The 22,203-nt window shown below is 41.1% G+C and overlaps 1 protein-coding gene across 5 annotated transcripts in view; it reads left to right on the top strand.

Moving 5' to 3' along the window:
• PACRG (parkin coregulated) overlaps positions 1-22,203 on the top strand; it is a 493,217-nt gene that overhangs the window by 297,157 nt on the left and 173,857 nt on the right. The window lies entirely within an intron of this gene.

The following is a 22,203-nucleotide window of genomic DNA, read 5'->3' on the forward strand; positions in this document are numbered from 1 at the left end:
TCTTAAGTAAATTTGGATATATAAATGTGTGCAGCTAAATATGGTAACTTAAACTGTCACAGTACAAGTAATATTTGTTCAAAACCAGACATTTTTTTTCAATGATGAATGTGTAGATTTAGAATTTGAGGTACATTTTCAGCAAAGTGCAGAAACATCAATACACACAACTCCCATTAACAATATGGCTTTGGTGGTGTTTCCTGTGCACAATACTGAAAATGATTATTTATTATACCCATCAATTATCTCTAGGGATTTACAAAGATGTTTAAAACCACACTAATTAAATCTACTCAAAACAGCAATTAAATGAATCTCCCTGAGAGTCTCTCCCCAGCCCTAAAACAAGGCAGCTTCTCATTAACCCGAGCTAACCCCGTGGGATATAATGCCACATATAAAAAATCCCTCAAGAAATATCTCCAGCCGTGAAAGAAAACAGGTTCTTTCCTGACATTCAGCCAAATATAACCCCATCAAATCCCCTTCCACAAGAAAAATCAGACAGAACATAGATTCGTACAGCATGTCTGAAAGGTCACTAAATCTGGGCTCTGGCCAGCAAAGAAGGGAATCCAGTTCCACACCTTACCAGGAGCAGCCCGGCACCAGAACTCATCCATGAGTACCCTCGTCTTATTCTTGATGTGCATCATTTGGCTGTATAATGAAGTGATCTGTTTGCATATATGAGAAAAATCTTACTCAATTTCCAGTGAGAATATAAACATCACTCAGTTAAAGTATTTTCCACATATTTCATCATGCATGGTATTGACTCCCTAAATATGCAGATTAATGTGCTTTTTAAAAATATTTATCCACATGGAGCAAAGTGTTTCAGATGCAAAAATCAACAATTTTGTTGTATTCAATTGCAGTGTGGTTAATGAGACCAATGCATCTCAGTAAGCTCTAGACAGTTTGTTGATTAGAGGTGTTAAATAATTGGGTGCCCTTTAAGCATAATGGCAGGTTTCAGAGTAGCAGCCGTGTTAGTCTGTATCCACAAAAAGAAAAGGAGTAATTGTGGCACCTTAGAGATTAACAAATTTATTTGAGCATAAGCTTTCGTGAGCTACAGCTCACTTCATCGGATGCATTCAATGGAAAATACCACTGTAGCTCATGAAAGCTTATGCTCAAATAAATTTGTTAGTCTCTAAGGTGCCACAAGTACTCCTTTTCTTTAAGCATAAGTTTGTTTTGTAAATTAGTTAAATCAGCAATGGAAACAACCTTTGATTAGAAGTCTTTTACTTATTGGCTATTGCTTTTCTATGACTTACATACATTCAACATCAGATTTAAAGAACAATAATTTAGGTGCTAATAGGCTGTCTTTGAATCCGAGTGCTTAATTTTTTTAAAAGTAGCTCCAAGAAGTGCCTTGATGGATAACAGACCGATATTAATTGTTGTGCCTTTATGCTAAATTCTTCCCTCAGTTGAATCTATAGTAGATATCACTTAGATTTGATTTTGTGCATTTAAGAGTCTGGCATAGATCTCCATTTTTGTGTATATACTGATAGCAGAGCTCTAACCAGGGGTGTATTTTCACTAAAAGCTGGTAGTGTTAGCAAAAAAACAAACCAACCCCTGCCTCGCCCCCCTCCACTCATAATACCACAACCCTCCCCACACTTTTATGTACCATTTGAAACAAGCATTTATGTAGAAATGCCCCCCAGCCTGTAGAAAGGACTGATTCTTGTTACATTGTTGCAAGTAGTGTCACCTACCCATCAGCAAAGACCATTATTCGGTCCAGCCTCATCAAGAGTCAGGAGCTTCTACTGAAGGCTTCTGAAAATGTGGTGGTTTAGTGAGATTAACATGGTTTACAGGGGAATGACTGTGGAATTGGCCTAGCCCATTCTGTGGTAAAGTCCTTCCACCATGGAAGAGTCACTCTCCCTAGAGAGAGAAGGAAGAACTCATAAGACACACTCCCTTCATGGGCAGACACCAGCAGATCCCACATAGGATGCTCCATGGGTGAGGCAAAGACCCTGGAAAGAGCCTAATTAGGCAGGTAGCCAAGTGTCCACACTTTCTTCTCAGTTAAATCCCACCTTTTTGAACCTCATTAATCCTTCAAGACTTCCAAGTTGAGGATAATGCCCTGGCAGAGTCTGAAAACCTTTGTTCTTCCTATGTTGGCATTGCACAGGTCCTCACAAATATCCCTTTAAGTCTTGCTACAAGAGGATTTTCCAGAAGTCCTACCACATGGTTGCCCTGAGGAGTAAGTTCAAACTGGCAGTATCCACCAAGTCAGATAAGCAAAGATTTTGGTGCTGGGAAGCAAGCCTTTACCCTTGGGGAGATTGGGCTCCATTTCTTGCACTAGCAATAGCATCATGATACTTTATGAATTTCCAGTCTCTGACTTCCCATAGAGTTTGGGTTTTGTTTCTTTTTTTTTTTTTTGTATTTATCCTCCTTCATGAGCCAGAGCAGTCTGAAGAATGTGGGGCAGGTCCTATGGCATCATCTGGACATCAAAGCTGCCTGAAGAGTTCCAGAGCATGAGTAGTCTGCAGACACTTGGTCTCTACTGTTTGTAATACCAAAACGATTGTGGGTGTGGAATAGGTCTCCATCTAGTCTGAAATCTGATTTGACTCAATCCCTTTGTGGCCTGCAAAAATTTCAAGATGGAGACGACTCAACCAGTTATTGCAGCAAAATAAAACATGGAGAGTTCATTGTATCCATGGATTTTAAAAAAAAACACCTATATGTAATTGTTTCCATGTTATCATCTAATCCTTCTTCTTTATTTTATTATTTATTTGTATTACAGTGGTGCCTAAGAGCCCCAGTCATGGACCCCATTCTGCCAGGTGGTGTATAAACACAGCACAAAGGACAGCTCCTGCCCCAAAGATACTTATACTTACAATCCAAGTGTAAGACAAGAGACAATGGATGGATACAAGCAGATGAGGGAGTACAAGGAAACAATAAGACAATACTGGTCAGCATGACAGGCAGTGGTTTCAGCGCAGCAGTGGCCTAACCATGGTCAAGTTTTTAGTAGGCTTCACAGCAAAGGAGAGTTTTACGGTGGTTTGAGAGGATAATGAGTTAGTTTTGCAGACGTTTACAGTGACCTTCTCCCAAACGTGAGGGGAATCATGGGAGAAAGCATGAAGGTATTTGTTTGAAAATATAACAAGTGGGCAATGAAGGCTGATATTGGCCAGTTAAAGGTGGGAGTTAACTTTTGATGCTGAATGAGAGATGATAAGTAGGGAGGGGATAGGTCATGAAGGGCCTTGAAAGGGAAGATAAGTAGCTTATGTTTGATACAATGGAGAAGAGGAAGGCAGTGAAGGGATGCAAAGAGAGGGGAGACATGGTCTAAGCAACAAGCTAGGAAAATGATCTTTGCAGCTGCATTCTGAATGGATATCAGAGGGGCAAGATTGCATTTGTCAAGGCCAGAGGATAGGGTCTTGCCGCTAGATGTGGTGCTTTTTTCATTGATTTCCATGATTCAGAACATATTAGTTCGTAAAAGCAGTTTATTTAGACCATAAGATCTTTGAGGCAGTGACTGTCTTTTTGTCCTGTGTTTGTACAGCTCCTAGCATAATGGGATCCTGATCTGTGATTGGGGCCTCAAAGTGCTGCTGTAAGAGAAATAATAAAAACAATATTCCTTTATTTTCTTGCCTATATTTGAATTTTGTCTGCCGCCATATTACTAAATAATTTAGTTTTGTCAAGTCCTTCTAATGTATTTTACAATCTTCCACAATTTCTACTGATCTAAAGTGCTTTTAGTCTAAAAATTTTGCAGTCTCACTAATCACCCTTTTTTACATCTGTGATAAATATAGAACATTAATCCTAGTACTGATCCCTCGGGCATCTCTACTATTAGCTTTTTTTGCTTTCTTTCCTGTAACCAGCTTTTAATTCATGAAAGGATTTTATCTCACCCCCCGTGGCTACTGAGTTAACTTAATCTCTTGTGAGGGACTCTACTGAAAGCTTTTGGAAAGTCTCTAAATAGATATCTAGAGGGCCAGATATGATTTAGCTACTATTTTGTTAACTCTTAAAGATGTTCTTCAGACCACTTTCATGAAAGATCAACAGGCTGCAATTCTGGCTCTTCAAAATCCAGTCTAAGGGCAGGTCTACACTACAGCCAGGATTGATGCCAAAGACCTGCCAAATTGACTGCAGATTGCTGTCCAGTCGACCCCTGTACTCTACCCCCGACGAGAAGAGTAAGGTAAGTCGACGGGAGATTTCCCGTTGACCCCCCCCCCCGTGGTAACTCAACCTAAGGTACGTCAACTCCAGCTACATTATTCATGTAGTTGGAGTTGCGTCGCATAGGTCGACTTACAGCGGTAGTGTAGACCTAGCCTAAGGGAAGCAGACTTCTGCTCAGTCTCTAGCTCTCTTATTTATAAAAGAGCAAGAGGGGTATACAACCTTCTACTTAAAAAATATTTCATGTCAGAGATATCAGCTTAATCCTTGTCAAATTAGTGAAACAACCACTTGAATTACTTGATACTTGTAAATTTAAGATTCTGATTTGGGAAATTTCATATATAGAGTCAATTCTAGTTTGTCGAATTAGTAAAATATGGGTTCTCCTGATGATCTACCCAACAATCCATGGTAATGATCAGGTGGTTTTGCAAATGCAATATGAAGTCAATGAGATTACTGGCTTAGTAAGGCATGGGTCCTTATATTCTAAATTCCTTTAGACAAGAACTGTGTGTTCCTTTATGTTTTGTACAGTGTTTTCCATGCTTAAGAAGTAGTAATAAATTCTGCCTAGACATATATTTAAGTCCCTGGGGTTTAATAAAATATAAGGGAAGGCAGAATTTTCCCAATGTACCGTGGATGTGATATCAGAATAACTTCTAAAACAGATTTCAAGGCAGAATTTTCCCAATGTACTGTGGATGTGATATCAGAATAACTTCTAAAACAGATTTAACAAAGAGTGTGTGGGAGGCATGGAACAGCAATTCTGTTGTTGTCCCTTAACATCTGTCAGAACTACCCAATCAATCACGATGAGTATTTGGATCATGTGATCAAGAATATAATTTGTTTATCACCCCAGAGAGGCCATCAGTAAACAAGTTACTTTGCTCTAAATAAATGAAAGTGGGAGGAGGGTTAAATAATGTAGAGCTAACTAAAAAGTAACCCAATTATAGCCATATAGAGAAGCACATCTGTTTTTGTACATAAACTCTTACCTATTCCCTTATGTAATCTTCTTAGTTCCTTAAATAATGATTAGCCTAATGACGAAATGTTTTCCCCACTAATGTGTTTAAAATTGGAAGATTCAAGGCTCCCTGAGTTCAATTTTTATTTTTAGTCTTGTTTATAATTACGGTTATAAATTTTTAGATTGGGTAATCTAATTAATCAGACTTGAACCAGGGTATTATATTCACAGCTTAGTCCGGCTCCTTTGCACAGGCAGGGAACTGCAGAGGGAAAAACCTTTAGAGGGGGGTTGAGATGGGAGAATGTATGTGAGCCTGTATTTGAGAGGTAGTCAAACCAGGAGTCCCATGTTGTGAGTATTCATTGAGAGTTTTGGTTTGGTTTAGCTTTTGAATGAGCATCCAAGCCTACTGAGGTTTGTATTGTACTGAGGTATCTTTATTGTACTTGTAAAATAATTTAGGTGCCTCCTTGGAAGGTTAGATCTCAGCCCCAGATTTGTGTGAATGGTGTCTTTCCTCCTTTTCCATTCTGTATTTCTTAGTGCGATAAAATGACAATACAGTAGTCTTGCCACTTGATATCTGTCCTCCTTAAATTGTTTACAAAAGTGTATCTTGCCATTGTTCTGACAAGGAAAGCAGGCAGTGTAGCTTTGTATTTGTGATGGCCTTACTATCTAGTTTCAACTTTAGAGACAAATGTCAAAACTTGGCACCTTATGGAAAAAGTAACTACACCGTTTAAATTAAAAAAAAAAAGAATAACTTTTCTTTTTGTCATTGAGCCATGTTTTTGCTTTTTTATTATTTTAAGAAAGTAGTATGGATCAATAAGCAAAGGAAGTGCATGACAGAATTTGTCACTTAGACTAAGAAAAGGAGTACTTGTGGCACCTTAGAAACTAACCAATTTATTTGAGCATAAGCTTTCGTGAGCTACAGCTCACTTCATCGGATGCATACTGTGGAAAGTGTAGAAGAAGATCTTCTACACTTTCCACAGTATGCAGTATGCATCCGATGAAGTGAGCTGTAGCTCACGAAAGCTTATGCTCAAATAAATTGGTTAGTCTCTAAGGTGCCACAAGTACTCCTTTTCTTTTTGCGAATACAGACTAACACGGCTGTTACTCTGAAACCTGTCTCTTAGATTAGTGTTTTACATAGTTTAAAACCTTCTCCAATAAATAACATCTAAAACCATAAAACTGCCACAGTCATACAATTATGTGTATGTCTGGAACACATGACAAAATATTATAAATGAACAAAATGTTAAGTATACATTACATTGCAAAAGGTCTCATAATGTTCATTTTGTGCTATAGCTTCATTATTCAAGCAGGGTTATTCTTTAGATTTGTTTGTAATTTGCCTTCAACAATTTCACTAGGTTGCATCCCACTGGTCCCACTTCCTTATGGATTTTTTCCTCAATTTTTTAACATTACTTTCATGTGCACCAACAACATAGAAGCTGATTTGACAGACAGCTTTGTCTGAGTAACTAGGATAAAAAATAAGGTTGGTGTCCAAACAAAAAAATTGTTCAGCTGCTGTCTTTAAGAATGGGATGAGGTTCCCTTCTGCTTTACCCTAATAATTCATTCTTGAGAAATAATGTATAATTCTATACTTCAAGATCTTTTCCCTATTATCTTAACTTCTTTTATCATTAATTTTATCACACCTCCCAACTGCAATCATCAGTTAAAAATGACAGCTGGAATTCTTTCGGGGATGGGAAAAATCAGTGTTTTTTCCAAAAAATCATTTTGGGGAGTTTTATTTTATGTTGAAACCACCATTGTGTATTTTGCAGGGGGGCAAATTAATCCACTGCCCTTTTAACAGGGTTTTAATGGGTGTGCTCTATTGTAAGGAGCAGAAAAGACATGGGAAGCCTACATGCCTCAGCAAAAGAAATGGGAGATCAGACACCTGCAGCAGCTTTATCTGCTGCTCTCCCTGGTCTCAGTTCTCTGTTGTGGGAGGAATGTGTTATGGTCAGAGGAAGGAGCTCACAGGGAGATGTGTTATGAGCAGATGAAAGGGCTGCCCCTGGCCTGACTACTACTGGGAATGTCTTATTCCTCTTTGCTAAACATCTGGGTGGGAGGTGGAATTCACTAGGGCCTGCCCTAGACATCTTTAATGCAGAACTTAAGGGGTTTTCTTCACACACCCGTCACTGGCTGGGAGCCCTAGTAAGCCATCAGATGCTTCACAATGATAGTGGATAGGTTGACCTAGGGATTTCTCAGATGTCAAACTGTGGGTGAGGCTTAATCCTGTTTTGTAGCTAGGAGTGTCTGTGGGCCATTAAACATACACATTCCTCCCAAATTAAACACATACATTAAAATGATGCTTTATTTGGCAATTGCAAATAACTGGGTGTGATGTTATTGACATGAACTGTGACCGTATAGACCATTGTTGCAATCAAGGTCCTATAGATGCACCAAATCTTGTACAAAAGAGGTCAAGTAAGGTGTCTATGGAAAGGCTGTAATTTGCTGGTTATGATTATGCTGTCTGTATGTGTGTGTCATTTTTGTATCTGAAGTTATGAATATTGGCTATGTACTTGATCTCAATGTGTTTGATTCTAATTAGCATCAGTGAAGCATTTGGTCAGTTTCTTGAGAAAGGACTAGTCTGAGTAAGTGCCCAATCAAGAAACACTTAACTGAGATGGACTTTGGGAGATGCCAGTCCACATCTGAGCTTTCCTGGGAATGTCCAAACTAACATGTAAACAATGGTGTTGGCCTGCAAAAATCTGAATCATTCATGGACATGTGACTTGCCCAGGTGGCTACAAACTCCATTTTGCTGCGGTGATTTTGCACAGAAGAACAAAGGGGTTTCTGCCCACAAGAGAGAGAATATAAAAGGCCCTGGAAGCCTCTCCATTTTGTCTTCAGCTTGCTCAAGAAATGGCCTCTCCACCCCAAAGAGATGCCTGAAAGAAACTGGGACAAAGAACTGTAACTGTGGGGGTGTTAGTGATTGCTGGACCCAGGTCATAGACCACAACGTTGGTCTGAAAAAGATTGGGCCCAGACTAGGAAGGAGTCTAGTCTGTGAAAGAAGCTTATTGGAACATCTCTGAGGGTGAGATTTACCTGTATTCCATTTCCTACTATATTAGGCTTAGACTTGCGTGTTTTGTTTTATTTTGCTTGGTAACTTACTTTGTTCTGTCTGTTATTACTTGGAACCACTTAAATCCTACTTTTTATACTTAATAAAATCATTTTTATTATTAATTCACCCAGAGTAAGTAAGTAATACCTGGGAGAGCAAACAGCTGTGTATGTCTCTCTGTCAGTGATATAGAGGGCGGACAATTTGAGTTTACCCTGTATAAGCTTCATACAGAGTAAAATGGATTCATTTGGGGTTTAGGCTCCCAGAAAGACTGAATACTGGGTGCTGGGAAAGTCCCTGTTAACTGAGAAGCCCCTGGGCTAAGTGAATCTTAGTTTCTGTGCACTTGGTCTGTGCTCTGGCTGACTGGAGTGTCTAAGTCAGCAAGATGGGAGTGGAGGGAAGCCTTCTCTGGCAGGGGGATTTGCTCTCAGTGGTATCCCAGCACATCTAGTGACAGTCTTGAGGGAGTTTCTGTGACCCAACCCATCACACTGGGGTCAGGATTTAGTAAAATGGGGATAAGCAATGAAGCATTTCTTTAAGTCATGTGCACCACCATTTATATCCCAGTCTAAAAATTCTCATTTATTGTGCCTGTGGATTTCTTATGGCATGTTAACATGTCTCATAAAAGAGCAGAGATGAAGCAACCGTGTATGTTTGAGGTGTCTGAAGGTTTTTTAGCGCCTAGAAGGTTATGAATAGAAAACATGCAATCTGAAGTAGGGGAGATGGGTTTTTGTCTGTCACTGAGATAACAGTGTGTCTCCATTACTTCCTTCACACAAACAGTTCTTGAGCACATTCTACATTTATCAGAGCTATGTTTACGGAACACTTTTTTCTGAGGGTACATCTGGCTGCCATTACTGTGTTTGATCAATTAATAGAAAGCAAATCCATTTAAGTGTGATCCATAATCATTTGTTATATTAGAAATATTTCACATGCCCTTGAGAAAACTGTTGAGTCAGAAAGTATCAGTAGAGCCTAACTAAATGAATAGTTAAATACAACCACTTGATTTTCTTTACTTTTGTATTCTTGGGTATCTTACATATCAGGTTGTCTCATCTATTTTGGTTCTAGAGTTAATGAGAGTGAAGCCTGATATCCTATAGTAGGACAAGTTAGTAATAAAATATTGGATCACACTCATTCAGAACTACCTTAATAGGTGGTGGTAGAATTAAATATCTGCCTCTCAGATGAGACATAAAGAGAAAATATCATTAATTTCCCCATGCTCTGAAATATCATGAGTTAATAGAAACTTAAACATGAATAAACTGTGAAGTACATTTGAAAATAAAGGATCAAATTTAACCCTGATATAAGCCATTGGGAGTTGTCTGCTTACACCATTGCTGAATATGTTCTGCCATCTATATTATGTTCAGAAATGTAAGGGCAAAGTCTTATAGGAATTGGGAATTAACAGCATAGAAATATAATTCCCTTGTGATGCAACTGGAGATCCACAACATGCAAAGTGCTATATGCTTGTGATTTCTATGACTGATTATTGATAACATTGCTATCTTTACTGGAGGGTTTGTTTTGGTTAGTTCTTCAAGTTGATGCAGCAGTGTATTCCACGTCGAGGTAGGGGTGTGTGTGTGTATGTGTGTGTGTGTGCATGCGCACGCGCCCAGCACACCAGAGCCAGAGAAATTTGCCTAGCAGTACCCCTAGGAGGTAGCACTTGCACCTCATGGCCATAGTCCCGCCCTTGGCTATATGAGGCAGCACTTTCTCGACACCTCTCCCCACCCCCTAGTTCCTTCTTACCACCTGTGACTGGAGTCGGAGCTCTGTGTGGTTCTTAACCTCACAATCTTTCTCTTTTAGTGACTTGCTCTAATTATATATGGTTAGTTAATATCCTTAGTATTAGCAGTTAAATATTTCCCTGGTGATGACCTCACCAGGGTTCAAACATTGTCCATCATGTGGGAGTGCTTGCTTTATTTGGATGAGGCCCATGTCAAAGAGTAGTATTCAATTTACAGGTGATTCACAAAGCTCACTCAGGTGGCTAGGGACCTTCACCCATGCGGCCTGCTTCAGCATTGAAACCTACATCAGAGCAGAGTTTGCCCTCGGATTCAGAGAATGCTATTGTCAGAGCTGCTGCCTCTTCAAAGAGATGAAGGAACCACTTTCCATCAAGTGCACCAGGAAAATGTTGCATAAGACTAATCAAGACCATTCCAGGTCTCATGGAGACTTTTCTGCCAACTCCAAGAAAAGTATGGTCCGGCATGGTGTTACTGCCAGCACACAGGATGGAACAAGTCCTTCCAGCCGCTCTCCTGTACTGCCTTGGGAGATCAGATTCCACACCATTGACTCTGGTTCCAGCCTCAGGGAGTCCAATGAGTCTGGTACCAACAAAGGTGATGCTGGTATGAGCTATGTCTACACTAGCGGTATACCACGTGGCATAGACTTCCTCTGCCTTTCCATCCTGACCTCTCCCTTGGTCCAGGATTTCACCAGGGCTACATCATTTACAGCCCAGTTGTCTGGGTGGGCTGCTGAACCATTGGGTTCGATGTTTCCCTGCTGTAGAAGTGGGGCTGGTGCCAGGCTCAGTATAAGGGACCTCTTCAGCACCAGGAAACTCCTCTGCACTGCTGCATTTTTGCACCACCAGTGTTACTGTGGTGAAACTCCCTGCCCTCCATTTCAACACTGTCAGCTGTGTTGGTACCACAAACGACTCCCAGGCTGCTGCTGCCCTTGGCACCGGAACCAACTGAGATGTACTCTGTGCTGGTGGTGCTGTTTTGGCTGACAGATAAGTCAGATCAGTTGCTCGCAATCTCAGGGCTGGCTCCACCTGTACCCTGGGACTCCTCAGTTTCAAGGGTGGAGGTCCTCCTCCTGCTCTCCATTGCCTGGCCCACATTGGGGATCATCATGAATACCAGAAATGGGGTGCATTCGTCTCATGGTGAGGATGGGGGCCCCTGATACACTGCCTGCTGGCTACCAGTGCCTTACCCTTGAGACCCGTGACCTCAATGGAATCTGTGGGACATTCCTCAGTTTCAGAGGTCACACTCCTCATCTTGTTTCAAGGCAAGATCACTGGGCATGTTGGTGGCTGGGCTGCCACCGCAGATTCAGGTACCAATTGAGCCTTCCCCATACGGAGCCTCCAGAGTTGTCCTGTCCAGGTCTGCCATTCCAGGACTGGAAATTAAATGCTTCCTCTTCTTCCCCAGATAATTCAATAGTGCCTGGCTTTTTGTCTCCTTCAGTGCCTGAGAACTTCAGGGCCTACCAGGACCTTTCTCAGCATATGGCTGCTTCCCCGGGCATTCAGGCAGAGATTCTGCAGGAGAATACCTTTAAGTTGTTGGTCATCCTACAGCCATCTGCCCCTCAAAAGTTATTTGGAGCGTGCCAGCTTTGGTGTTGCCTACTGCAAAGTGTTTGGAGAAATGCTACTTTGCACCAGTCCAGAGATTTGAGGGCTTTTATTCCCCCCACCCCAGCCCCTATTTCCCTGGTCATAACCATGGTGAACAATGGAGCTCAGCAGGGCAAATTTAAGTCCACTCTTAAGGACAAGGACTCAAAGAGGATGGATTTAATGGGAAGAAAGATCTATACCTCCTCTGCCTTGCAAATGTGGATTGCAAACCAGCAGACATGTTGTCCACACATGACTCTTTGAATTGGACAGCTATGTCTAAATTTACAGACCAGCTGCTTGAAACCTCCAGGGAGGAATTTCAGTCATACATCACTGAAGTCTGCTTTGTAGCCAAGACATCACTGAGCAGTTTGCTGCTCTAGACCTTCAGGATGTTTATTTTCATGTGGCAATTTTGCCAAGCCACAAAAAATTCCTCTGGTTTGTCATGACAGATCACCATTTTCAGTACACAGTGCTACCTTTTGGCCTCTCTTCTTCCCACCCGTGTTTTTTACCAGATGTGTGGTCGTGGTGACAGCATACCTCCAGAAAGAAAAATCCATATCTTCCTGTATTTGGACAACTGGCTATTAAAGGACACGTCCAGGGAAGAAGTTCTTTCTCATGTACACTTTACACTGCATTTACTCGATTCTCAGGATCTCATCCTAAACACCGGGAAATCAACATTTGTTCCCACTCAGAAAATCAAGTTCAGTGGGGCCCTAGTACTCTGAGTTTCAGAGCATTTTTGCCAACTGACCATTTTCAGACAATTCACCAACTTTGCCTCTGTTTGCAGGTTCAACCTTCCATGACAGTTTAGACATGCCTGAGGCTGTAGGGCCACATGTCCACTTGCGTGCAAGTAGTACAGTTTGCAAAATTGTCTTTGCCCTCTTCAGATGTGGTGCAGGACAGTTTACCGTCCAACTCCTCACAGCCTTGGACACATTGGTCCATCTACCTCTGCTGGTCAGGGCATTCCATTTGTCTAGCCCTTACCAACCAGGACTGTTGTCACTGATAGGCTGGAGAACACATCTGGGATCACTGGAAGTTCAGGGTCTGTGGTCAGAGTAGGAAGGACTTTCTGGGGCTTAGTGCTTCACATACATTGCAGTGGTACTGTCAGTAAGTATTATGTGAACAGGCAAGGGGGAGCACACACTACGGTGCTCTGCCAGAAGGCAATCAGGCTGTGGCAGCTCTGCATTGAAGAGCATATCAATCCTATAGCTGATCGCTTGCCCAGGGTCCAGAATCATCTCGTCCAATCAGGACTATCTCAGCACGTTTTTTAACCTGGCCCCGGAAACAAGTGTTCTGAGAATCATCTTTGCAACTTAGGGCATCCTGATGATCAACCTGTTTTGCTACAAGAGACAACAGGAAGTACCATCTGTTCTGCTTTCAAGGGAGCCTTGGCCCAGGCTCCCTGACCGATGCCTTTCATCTCAACTGGCATTTGGCTCTCTTGTATGCTTTTCCTCTGATCCTGATCATTCCACAGGTTATCCTGAAGCTGAAAGCGGATCAGACCAAGATCATTCTCATTGTCATGGGGTCCACTCATGGCACCTCCTCCTGGCTGTCCTGGGGATTAGCTCTGCCAGGTGCTGCCCTCTTTGGCGGTGTCCCTACCCATTGTACTTTCTTACCCTGTGGGTCCCTCTCTCTCTCTCTCCAGAAACTGCAGCCTCCTCTTTGTGACTTGATCCTCTGGCCAGGTCACTATGTGGATTCCCCCTTTGGGAGGCATGGGGGGGTGGGGAACAAAGTATTTCTGGAACAATTTGTCTGAGGCAGACCGCCTCGGACCACCACTTTGCCTGGTCTGTGCCACATACTTGGTGGTTGATAGGAGAACCCAGCGCTGCCCTCTGTTCCAGGTTCCAGCTAAGGGGCCCTCTAATCAGCAGCCAAGGTCTACACTCCCATTCCTTGCTGCTTTTCCCCTAAGCCTTCTCTTCTCTTCCTGGCTCCTCTTGTCTGGGCTTGCCAGCATCCCAGCTGTCTCCTCCCAGGGAGTAACTGTGACCTACCCTCTATAGTCCCAAACATAGCTCCCTTCTCCCAGGGAGTGACTGCACCCTACTTCCCTGCAGACCCCTTTCTGCTCTCAGCTCCAGGGCTTTGAGGAACAGGGGCCTCTCCTGTTCCTATCCAGCTGAGCCTGCTTCCAATTAGTGGTCCTATGTAGCTAAATCTCTCCCTTGCTCACTGCGTAATTGGTTGATTTGGGCCTGCCTGGCCTAATTTAACCCTCTCAGGGCCAGTATGGGGAATACACCACATCACACCTGGCATGGTCGAGGGAGTGTTGATTCTCCAACTTTCTTGTGCTATTGATTCAGCCTCTCATATCCCTTCTTCTCCATCCTGACCTGCTCAGGCAGAATCACAGTCACACCCTGCATTCCACACTCTGCTCCCAATGGAATTCAACCGACAATGGCTTCTATCCAGGACATCTTGGAATACTCACTGTGTTTTCAGTCATCAGGCCTTGTGCTTAGCTCTATGAGGGTGCATCTGGCAGCAATCTCAATGTTTCATCCCCCTGTTCATGGGAAATGAGTTTTTTCCAATGCCATGGTAGTTTGATTCTTAAAAGGACTTAATCTCCATCCCCTGGTCTGAGAGTCAGGTCCTTTGTGGGACCTTAACACAGTAGTGGCAGCACTGATGAGTCCTCTGTTTGAGCCTCTGGCATCTTGTCCCTTTCCCTTTTTGTGTCAAAACTGCATTCTTGGTTGTGGTAACATCCACAAGGAGAGTCTGTGAGTTGCAGCTCTGATGGCAGAGCCTCCTAATGAACTGTTCACCAAACACAATGTGACTTTATGGCTGCTCCCATATTTTCTGTCTAAAGTGGTCTCACGGTTTCATTTGAATCAAGCAGTATATTTGCCTGTGTTCTTTCTTAAGCTGCATTCATCCCCAGAAGAACAGCATCTCCATATGTTAGATTTCAGCTGATGTCTTCTGCCTGAATAGGACTAAATTGTTCCATGGTTTTCCTCATCTGTTTGTGTTATATGCAGATCATGTGAATGGGCAAGTGATCTCTTGACAAACAATCTCTAAGTGAATAACATCCTGTATCAAGGCTGCGTATGAAATAGCTTCGACTATGCCTCCTTAGTGGCTGTGAGCTCATTACACGACATTTGCAGGGCTGTCAGGTGGTCATCGATACATATGTTGATGAACCATTATGCCATTAATGCATCATCCACAGCTGATGCAAACTTTGGGAAGGTGATCCAGCAATCCATGTTTTAGATGGATTCTGAGCCCAATCTTCTGTGAGTACTGCTTGTGAGTCACCAAAATGGACTACCTGGCTACAGCTACTCAAAGAAGAAAGTTACTTACTCTTACTGTGGTTCTTTCAGATGTGATGCAGATGTATATTTCATGACCCAACCACTGTCCCATCTGCAACAGAGTCTATTCCCTGGGTGAGCGGTGCAAAGGAACTGAAGGGAGTCCAGGTGGCACTGCATCATATAGCCAGGGGAGGGGCTATGGCCATGAGGTGTGAGCATTGCCTTGTACAGGTACTGCTAGGCAAAATTCTCCAGCTCCACCTAAGTGGAATATACATCTGCATCACATCTCAAAGAACCACAGTTACAGTAAGTAACAGTTACAGTTGTTTTGGATATTACCTTGTGCAAATTGATTGCAACACAACCCGATTTTTAAAAAACACTGCCTAAAATGCTCTATTTCTTTGCCTCAGGATAAAAAACAGAAGAAAGTAGATGGGTTGCACTGGAACTGTTAACCTACAGTTGGAGATGAAACCAGCATGGATTTGGCAGCCGTCTCGGCTGCGAGATAAGGCAGCAGCAAAGTAAGGCAGGCAGGAAGCAGGAACAGTCAGTCTGTGGTAAGGGGTTGTGTTGCCTCATTTTGCAGGGTAGATATGGGTGGAACCTTCTTCTGTGAGTGGGAGCTGTAGCTGGGGAATTGACAGGGCACATGTTACCAACAGGGGAGAGAGAAGAAGAACTAAACATTCGTCAGTTTTCAGTGCAGATCCTGGTCATATACTCCTCCTTGGTGTTCTTAGGATTAAATGTCATTGCATTCCACCTCTTTTTGAAAAGTGCATTGGGAGATCATAAGCATAGAAAATACTATACAGAACTAAATTATGTTCTGTCCTATTGTATTAAATATATTGAAACAGTTTCTCTCCCTAACATTTCCCAGCCACTTTATTTTTTTGTGATATCATACTTTATAAACAGATTGGGGGGAAATCATCTTGTTTAATTCTGTAAGGAAAAGCTATCTGAAAAGGTCAGGTCATTCAGCTCTCACATTATCTCTTTTGCAAGTAACCCCTTAGTTATAAATTATATTTTAAATTAAAAACTAGCAAGTTTTTAATGTTATATTTTTGATGAATTAATACTTGGAAGGTATATCAGAGCTACTTCTTCCAGGACAGTAACACACAATGGACAGAGTATGTTGCTTTATTTAATTTAATTACGAAAGGCAGCTATTTGCTTTTGTTCTACTTTTCAGAACATTAATACCTCTGCAGTGTGTTGAAAAGATTCTAAATTCATCTTGGCTTCTGTTGTAAGGATTACCATTGGAGTGCCTAAATAATCTTTCCCTCTTTCCCTTGTTATGTTTCCTTTAGTGCCCATAGCTTTTTGTCTTCTGTTGTGCTTTACAGTAGATATTTTATTATAAGATATAAGCTATCGGTGTGTCTACTTCCTTTTTTTTATTTTGACAATACATTAAATAAGATACTAGAGATAATTCAAAATAAAACTCAGTAGTGAGTGGATTTATGCACTGAGGCTATACATTAAGTGTTAAAAGATGAGTGGAGATTGAAATGTTGGAGAATATTTCTGGCTGGGAAACTGGAGAGGACTAAAGCTATGGAGTATAGCAGTCAGAGTAGAGATGTGAAGAATAAAAATGACATGCAAAGATACTACATCTGAAATTGCACTTGCCCTACAGTGGAAAGATACTGTGGGTCAGCAGTAGCCATTCATTAGGTGAGGTTAAAGCTAGCTTCCCGTTATAAGCCCAAATTTCAAATCTACTCCCATTAAGAAACTAATGCCCCTGAAAATTCACATGCTCCATCTTTTCACAGCCAGAATTTTTCTGGGAAGTTTAGGAAAAAATCAGAAAAGGAACTTGAAAGTTACTGTGTTTAAAAAATGTCCCCATCTTTGACTTTTTGAAAATTCCAGGCACCATTCACAAGCACCAAAATTCACATTTCAATTAAAACCACCAACAATAAACAAATACTCACTATAATTGGTAAGGAGTGAGATTTAATCCTGGAGTAAAGGGAAAAATTAATGTATGCCACATTAAGGCTATGTCTACACTAATCTGCCAGCCTGCTTATCACTCAGGCTGAGAGTTTGCTAATTCATATCCTACCTATCTAGTATGTTAAGCTCAGTTTGCGGTTTTGTTTATTTACTAAGTAATCTGCTTTGAGCAGTTTGCTATCACTTATAATCACTTACAACCTATCCTTCTGTAGTTAAACTTATTTTATTTTAATCCAAACCAGTGTGTGTTTGATTAAGGTGTCAAGGGAAAATCTCAGCTTGGTTACCACAAGTGTGCATGGTCCTCTTCACATTGAGGGAGAGGTGGACCGGATATTAAACCCATAAACTGGCCAGATTTGACCAGGGCAGGATGGTACTACTCTGGGGTCCTACGCTGGGAGGCTGGTGGTTAGAGAGCTTGCATGTAACTGCAGCTGGGTGTGTCCCTACCTGTGTGAATGCTGATCAAAGTGCAAACTTAGAGGGCTTTGCAACTTGTCACAGCACCATTGTGTGAGAGGGAGTCCAGGATGGTGGGTCAGAGGGCTCAGTGGTACCCCAGATCCAGGTGGGACCCCAGAGTGAACCGGTATTTTCCTTCTTTATCTAATAAGGGGTGGAAAGGTTAACTATTTCAAGCAAAGATGTTCTAAATTACCCATAAGTACTTTGGGTAGTTGGCAAACTAATAGATCTACCAGATGCTTTAGCATTCTGCCTGTTCCTATTATCTAAGCTATATCTGGATCAGATGTTTTGTATCTTCATCTATCTGCACTGCCTCAACTATGTTAAAAACAAAAGATGAAAAAAATGAAATGAGCAAAAGATTGGAGAGCTCTTGACATACTCTGTCCTTCTCAGTATAGTGAACCTTGCTTTGCACAAGACTAAAAATTGGGCAGAAGGAGCAGATTACAACAGAGGATATTTCAGAGGAACAAAGAGCACTTTTTTGATATGCAAAATTTGGGGATTCTGCATTGGGAGCATGAACATAAAGAAGGATTTTCAGGTCAGTGACCCCAAAGTTCTGGAAGCCCCACATACTTTTTAAAATGGCATTATTAATAAAGCTGTACCAGTGGCAGAGATTCATAATCCCTTAATTATTTTGTTGGTCTTCCTTTTAACTGGTGAAAATCAGCATTTTTTTTAATTAAAAGGGGCAGATTTTTAATAAACTCAGATAACATCCTAGATTGTGGTTTGTTTTATATATAGTGTAAGAGATTACTTTTAGGTTTTGTAACTGGATAAATGGCAAGGCCTTACAGAATCTCCTTCCAAGCTCTGAGCTGACAGATGAGAGGTGCTAAATCTTCCAGACCCTCCATCTATCATAAAGTATGTTCTTTGTAAATCTTTACTGACCCTTATCCTCATCTCCTGTTTGCCCATGTATCTCTCTCTCTCTCACACAAGCACTATCACTACTATTTAGGGGAATCCTAGAGGGAGCTGGAGGGAAAAGTACAATAAAAAAGGGGCGGGGGGGAGGCAATAGCAGAAAAGAGCATCATTACACTTTTCTTGCCTATATTTTACCAAAACGAATATAAAGAAAAATTGATAACTATGGTATAAAGGCTGGATGATATAGTTGGCACTGGCATACAGGTATGACCACAGGCAGGTACAGTGTATGATTCCACAGATCTGCACTATAAGGTCCCTGACAGACCCTTTTCAGAGTGCTTAACTAATAGCAGTGTGCACACACATCCATCTGATCAAATGACCAAAACCAGGGATATAACAAATCCACTTCCTCATTATCTCTATTTTTGGCCAACCTGTACACTTGTGGAATACATGCCTGACCACTTGTAGATAGTTTAGGGAGTTTTAGATTTCTCTGTTGAAGCTTGTTCATTTTTATCATGCGTTTTATAGTCTGGTTGTTAAATGTTGTGGGGTTTTTTGTAGAGTTTAGAACTTTGTCTACTCTGGCAATTGCTGAATAAACAATAGAGTTTAAAAGGTGTTATTCCATTTCAGACCAGCGTCCCAGTGCTTGCAATGCTTGGATGAAGACATTCATTGAAGTGCACTTAAAATATAGCACATCCTCTTGCAATTAAAATTACTACACCATTGAATATGATGTCTCCAGGAAATCAGATCCAACTTGTAGGCAATGTTATCTAAAAACATATTACATTAAGTAATCAGTTGAGATCGATTTTTTTGAAACTATATGGGAATGTAAGCCCTACTTGTTTGTGTGTCTGAAACAGTAGCTTCTAAATGCCAGGGTTGCTTTGTAGTGTATAAAATTTAAGTATGATGGATTGAAGAACTCCCATGATTTATTTATCAATTCGGGTCTTCATTATCAAACCTCTGTCCCTTGAGTTCTGTCCAACTGCCTTGCTTTCCTTATTTAATGGATAGAAGAGCCAAGAAGCTGTTTTTTTAACTAGTTACATTGTTTTTGTCTCATTTGGAATTTTTCCTTTAAAGCTTAAATTTGTAAAATAGTCCAAGCATCATCTATCTTCCATGAAACATTTGCAGGTTTTTAATACAGATGTTTATAAACTGTGATCACTCTTTATTGGAATATATTAAAATACCATTAAAGGCCTGACCTAAACTTAGAATATTCAGAGGTAAGGTTGCCACTGGAATCTATTTCTATCCAGATCTTACAATTTATACAGTGCCACCAGATCTTACAATTATACACTGCCACCAGTATATAAAAAGTTTATAACAACTATTGAGGATTCTTCATAAAACCCAAAATTGCAACAATGTCTTGGCAGTTTTTGAGCATGTTCAGCCAAGAATTGCAGCTTTAACTCAGAATATTTTTGTGGGTGGAAGCAAAAAGAAAAAGGATTTTTTGAGCATAAACAAAAAATTTGCATTTTTCTCAGTACATATGTATAATAGCCACTTTTCAAAGCTAAACAATAAACACAAAAGCAAAAGGTTTCACACCACAGAATTTAATGCAAAAATATTTCTGGCTTGCATATTGTAGGAGGACATTCAAGTCTGCAAAATCAAGAAATATTGGCTGTACACTTGGTCAGCTGAAGTGGTACTAAGCTAAGCCACTGAGAGGTTGAGAGCCAACTAGGAGTGAAGATCACAGTCAACTAATCTCTCCTTCATAGATAGAGATATATCTATACATCCTGTTGTTCGTGATTTTGAAGAAGTTTTGTAATCCTTATCAAAAGTCATATGCTGTATTTTATTAAACCCAGAAATCATATTCTGCTCAAGGCTGAAATATACTTCTGATGTAACTGTAGTGTGTAGAGGTAACACGAACTGGAGTGCTTCCGAGAGGCTAATTATATGACTTGGATCAGGTCACAAAATGTTTTATTTATGGCAGCGGCCAGTACCATTGGCTCAAGTAGCTATTGTACATTTTTTTAAAAATATAATGCAATGAAAATATAACAACCAGTATTAAAAATGACCAACTAATACATCCACTTCAGAAAACACAAAATTAAAGATGTCTAGTAAGAAAGTAAAGGTGGATATTCCTTGCCCCCTAGACAGATGACAGGATTGTTCTGCCTCTTGTTGGTCATTTCCCAATACCTACCATCTCTGAACCTTGAAGGCTTTCTGCTCACACCACCATTTCTTACCATATATCCCAATAGTTCCTTCTGTAGTGGCTAGTTTGGTTGCTGAGTTGGATCTCGCACCTGGAGCCTGTATTTACTGTTCCTATTGGTTTCTGTTGTCAGGGACTGGGTGAGCAAGTTATTTTTGCCAGCTCACAAGCACTGTTTAGTAGCAGTATGGATGTCCTTAAGAAACAAAGCCAGCGTCCATCATTTTTTAATTTAAATGTTTTCTGTTTCTGCTGTAGTAGAAAGAAAAGGAGTACTTGTGGCACCTTAGAGACTAACCAATTTATTTGAGCATGAGCTTTCGTGAGCTACAGCTCACTTCATCGGATGCATACCGTGGAAACTGCAGCAGACTTTATATACACACAGAGAATATGAAACAATACCTCCTCCCACCCCACTGTCCTGCTGGTAATAGCTTATCTAAAGTGATCATCAAGTTGGGCCATTTCCAGCACAAATCCAGGTTTTCTCACCCTCCACCCCCCCACACAAATTCACTCTCCTGCTGGTGATAGCCCATCCAAAGTGACAACTCTCTACACAATGTGCATGATAATCAAGTTGGGCCATTTCCTGCACAAATCCAGGTTCTCTCACCCCCTCACCCCCCTCCCAAAAACCACACACACAAACTCACTATCCTGCTGGTAATAGCTCATCCATTCTCTGTGTGTATATAAAGGCTGCTGCAGTTTCCACGGTATGCATCCGATGAAGTGAGCTGTAGCTCACGAAAGCTCATGCTCAAATAAATTGGTTAGTCTCTAAGGTGCCACAAGTACTCCTTTTCTTTTTGCGAATACAGACTAACACGGCTCTTACTCTGAAACCTGCTGTAGTAGAGATATTCAGAGTTGATTATGATGTATGTCCTCTAGACAGAGACAAGGTAGGTTGTCCTTTTATTGGACCAACTTGTGATGGTGGAAAGTACAACCTTTCATGGTACACAGAACTCAGACACTCTTCTTCAGGTCTGGAGAAGGGAATCCGTGTCTGAGCTCTGTGCAGCTCAGATTTTACCCTCTGTGTAGCTCAGGTTGGTCCAATAAAAGATACTACCTCGCCTACCTTGTATCTCTCATATCCTGGGACCAACACGGCTGCAACAACGCTGCAAACAACTGTAGATAAATATCCTGTTTAAAAACTCTGTCAAAATAGAAATTCCATTCCTGATATCAGTTTTGGAAGCTGTTAGCAGAGAAATGACAACCATTTAATATGTAAAAATAACACATAGCCCTAAGCTCAGTCTGTTGTTTCATGAGCCAGTAGGACCGAGGAGCACTTTGAAGGCAATACACTCCATTTCTGGGGAGAGCAAGTGCATCAGTGATGAAGCAGCTTTCTTATCTATGCTCAGAATGGCATTAACAGATCTGGGGAAGTAGCCTCTAGGCTGGTCCCCTTTGGCTAGAGAAAGTCTG

The sequence above is a fragment of the Lepidochelys kempii genome, chromosome 3, assembly GCF_965140285.1.
Source record: "Lepidochelys kempii isolate rLepKem1 chromosome 3, rLepKem1.hap1, whole genome shotgun sequence".
Taxonomy (NCBI): Eukaryota; Metazoa; Chordata; order Testudines; family Cheloniidae; genus Lepidochelys; species Lepidochelys kempii.